This window comes from Sparus aurata, chromosome 10 (assembly GCF_900880675.1).
Source record: "Sparus aurata chromosome 10, fSpaAur1.1, whole genome shotgun sequence".
NCBI classification, from domain to species: Eukaryota; Metazoa; Chordata; class Actinopteri; order Spariformes; family Sparidae; genus Sparus; species Sparus aurata.
The window spans coordinates 3,608,447-3,612,837 of record NC_044196.1 but is presented as its reverse complement, the minus strand read 5'-3'; the positions used below and the strand labels follow the sequence as shown (position 1 = coordinate 3,612,837).

Below are 4,391 nucleotides of genomic sequence, written 5' to 3'. Positions count from 1 at the left end.
TGTTTAGTGTGTAGTGGAGTCGTTTTTTTGTTTAATGAGGAGAAGCTGAATGTGGAGCAGGCAGTGCAGCTCTTCATTCAGCTGAAAGGAGCTCAGGCAGACCTGAGCATTGCCTGCATTTAAATGTAAATAGTTACATATAACTTTGTACATTTTTTAAATGTATGCACACATTTAGATAAGCAACAATTTATATTTGCATTATAAGTAAAAAAAAAAATGGATTGTTAAACATATTTGTGGTTTAAAAAATCTAATTTTTTCTACTCGGATTTTATGTTTTTTTTGTGATTTTAGGTCCATTGTGTTAATACAGTATGTCAAAATAAAAAAATTACTGTACAGTCACACATGTGAGGTTGTGCTGAAAATAATGACACCAAGTAAATAGTTTTTAAGATGAAATATAATGGCAAAATCAAAAATAGTCAAAAACGGCCAGTTATACCCTGGAATATCAGATTTCACAACAGACCTAAATATCCCTGATGTCCCACCTTCAAACACAGCCTCATTTGGCCATCCATGAAAAAGCTACTTAACCTCCCACTTTTCTATAGGAATACACTTTTCTTACGGGCACTGCACTAGTACAGAGAATCAGCAGGACTGAAGGTTCAGCTTCCTGTCTGTCAGTCTGAGGCTGCTTCATGCTCACACAAACTGGACCAACAGCTCTGAAAACTGTGAGGAAACTGAAGCTCCTCCTCTTTCCTCAGAAGTGATCTGTGGCAGTCTGGACTTCATTCCAGAGAGCTGCTTTAACAAACTCTGGAGCTCAACTCTGAACTGAGAACGGCCGACGGGTCAACAACAGTCTGTCGCCCAGAGCAGGGCCATTTCTGTCTGTCTGGGGGCCCCATGCAAGATGCTGTTTGGGGCCCCTATTTTGTCAAACAATGATGGATAGATTCCTAACCCTTTTAGGTGATCTACAAAGATGTGATAATCTATTACATTTTAAGAGGAAAATGGGCTAGAGTCGTGGAAATCTCTCTCAAATTAAAATCAAACATCTTAAATTTACCCATCCAAGCAAGTTGAACTGATAGAACATGATAATACGCAGTAAACAATGGGGATCCTCTATATGTCAATGAATGAAACTGATGCAGTGTTCCCCAAAAATATTTATTTTAAATTGTAAAACATTTTTAAACTTAAACATCCTGGTCCGGTGGTGCAAAAGGCAGCAGTGTTGCTTCCTGGTCCGCGGCTCCAAAATATTTCAGAATTACTCCTGCAAAGACAAAACTCCTCAGGTTAAGCAAAATAGATCCCAAGCAAATATTCATACAGTATAATTGAGTTATGTTACACAAATGCTGAACATAATCTGTTTTTATATTAAACTTTGCAATATACAGCACAGTGTCCCTTTAAAGCTCCCAGTTTCAAAGTTATCACTTTTAAGCAGTTTTCAACACATTGTACTTGTAGTTATAAATGAAGATAAATGAGTGATGAGCACTTTGTGATACTGAAGGAATATTGTTGTGTATATTTCACAGGTATTACAAAGTGGACTACTTCTGCCTAACTGATGATCTGGTCTTAACTTATATTCTGTAGGCAGAACTAACGCTCATATATAGTATAGTTTACTTTAAATTTACTTTAATTTGTGTTATCATGATTCTTTTAAATAAAACAAAGTAATACATCAAAAACATAACTAAACTGTAGGAATGTAGGCAAATTTGTTTGAATGATATTGTCACAATAAATATTCTAATATTGTGGTAAAGAAAAACGCAACTAGCTCAGTGGAGTGAACAATAATCCACTGCCACACAATAGTCCATAATCATCCACAATAGGCCTAATGTGTATATGTGTGTTGTTTAGGAAAATCAAATCAAAAAGAGGAAAATAAAGGATGAGAAACTTATAATTGCGGTCTCCGGTTTCCCGGAACTATATGACGCCAGCCTGTTTATCTATAGAGACAACAGGAAAAAAATGAGGCTTGGAGGAAGGTTGCAGACATTGTGGGACTGTCTGGTGAGTTGTAGGTTACTGTAGGAAGGCTACATGTAAATAAATGCAGACCATAGGTGACATGCTGTGTCTATATGCAGAGGGAGAGATAGTGAGGTTGTGTACGTTTACAGCTGATGATTGGTCACTTCAGTGGCTGCCACACAGGGGACTGCAGCGACGCGATGTGAGCAACCAGAGCGACCACAGGTGTGACTTTTGGGAATATTGATCGTCCATTAGTCAATTTTGTTTTCATCTGAAGGCTGCTCTCACACACACACACACACACACGTCTGTGTGAGATATTAAAGATAATATCCACAAACGTATCAAAACAAGACATCAAAATATTAAGTTTTTCACAAGCCATAACTTCGTTTCCCTGGTAACGCCTGAGGGTTTGACTAATACCTGGAACAATCATTACTCTCCCGTAAGTTTCTTATGCAACGGAGACGTTGTTCACTCCTCCAGTAAATAGGACGGATCATAGATACGACTTGGCAACGGGAGATATTCTAGCAAGCTAACGCTATGCTAGCAAGTATCAAAGTCAATAACATTGCGCACGGATGACAAACAGTAAATATAATTTGACAGTATGCTAGCTGACAAGACTAGTCAGTCTACTGACCAGTCATGTCATTGTCCCCAAATCAATAGCAAGATTTTCACGAACAAATGATCGGCCGTGTGTAACGTTACTGTGGCCGCAGCCTGAAGTAGAGAGTTGAACAGCGAACGGGATGTGAGATTATTCGCGTATCAGTAAATTTAGAGGGGAAGTGAACTTTCTGCAGCTTGTGTGTTACAGTCGCCACCCTGTGGTGTTCAGAGGAGAAGACACTGAAGGACTGACAGCTGAACTCAGTGTTGGAAATATAATATTCAGATTTGATACGCCAGCTAGCGCATTAATTTTACAGCGGTGAACAGACAGGGGTTCAGGGGTTAATGGACACCCTGCAGCCAATCAGAATCCAGTATTCCCCCAGACCATGGTATAAGCTTAAATATGAGTCATATTTCAGAAAAGCACTCATTTGTCCTTGTTCAGCTAACTGCTTGTTAATGAGAGTTAAGAATAATCTAATCCAACAGCTGTCTGTGTGGCTGTGTATCTAAACTTCTTCCAGATATTGAGTTTACTGTGACTTTGCTGTTGTAAACATTGTTGTTCCTACTGTGGCGATACCAGTTGAACTGCGAGTGGCAGATCTAGAGAATCAATATAACACCAACAACGCCACCTTAGGACTTGCACCTAAAGAGTATACTCCTTTAACTTTAACTTCTCTGAGGGTTTCCCAAAAACCACCCATACACAGGTTCATACACAAATGAATACAGGCACGATGTAAAATAATTTAACAAACTTTATTACTCACAATAAAACAAGTTCATTTATAAAGTTATGTCTCTAAAACATTTATATCGTTATTTTCTTTAATCTCTAACAAGTGATGTTCCACCTACACCAATACAGTGGTTCAGTTAGGAAGTGAAAGGCAGTACACCACGGCTAGCTCTGGCAGAGGTCCCTGCACTCAAATAATTCAAAAGAAGAAACAAAACAATATATTTACAAATCACTGCAACTCAAAACGGAAGGGGGGGAAACCATACAAGAGGTATAAATGTGGCAGGTCCTCCACTATAGCTGCTGCAGTAACCCCTCCCACCCCCACTAACGTATCACAATCTGATTGGGGCGGAGCACACGTGAACTCAACTACACTTTAAAAGAATGTCTATACGACGACGAAACAACCGTTTCCTGCAGGCTAACTAGCAAGGCAAGGCAAACAAAGAAAGAAAAGAAGTTAGAGACAAGGCAGGGCAAACAGCAGCATAACGCCAGACAAGCTTTAAAAGAAAACAAAGTCAACTGTTAGTGACAACATCTAACCACACTAGCAGACACAATAGCATTTACCTTATAGCACTGGTTACCTGGGTCCCGCACACATCAGTGCTTGTAGCTGCTAGCGGCTACGGCAGCAACAGCAGCTAACCAGACGGGGACACACATACACACCACACCGGCCCGACGCGTCAACCTACAACAGAGGACCGTCAGCACAGCATCGTATTACATCTTCACATCATGAGACTATGCTACATACCTGCAGAACGCACACGGGCCATACACGCTCGGACACTACGGCGTGGCGGAGCTGCGAGCTGGCTGCACTCGCTTTGGCAGAGGAAAGAGACAGACTAAACGACCGGGGGGGTATATAAACCGCCCCGCATTAGCGGGCGAGGACGCGGCTGCACTACAGGTGCCGGTAAGGGGCGTGTCACACACCTGCCGCGATCGCCATGCCTGCTGTCAAATAAACAGACTGAGGGACACCAGATTACTGAAATGCATACAGAATATAAACCATCTACTAACAGTCACA

The 4,391-nt window shown here is 40.8% G+C and overlaps 1 long non-coding RNA gene across 1 annotated transcript; it reads right to left on the bottom strand.

Moving 5' to 3' along the window:
* Nucleotides 1-1,176: 1,176 nt before the first annotated feature.
* On the bottom strand, nt 1,177-4,187 carry LOC115590116 (uncharacterized). Its single transcript, XR_003985681.1, has 3 exons — nt 4,110-4,187; nt 3,920-4,043; nt 1,177-1,240 (listed from the first exon to the last, which is right to left on the bottom strand). It is a non-coding gene; the product is annotated as an uncharacterized LOC115590116 (long non-coding RNA).
* Nucleotides 4,188-4,391: the final 204 nt, after the last annotated feature.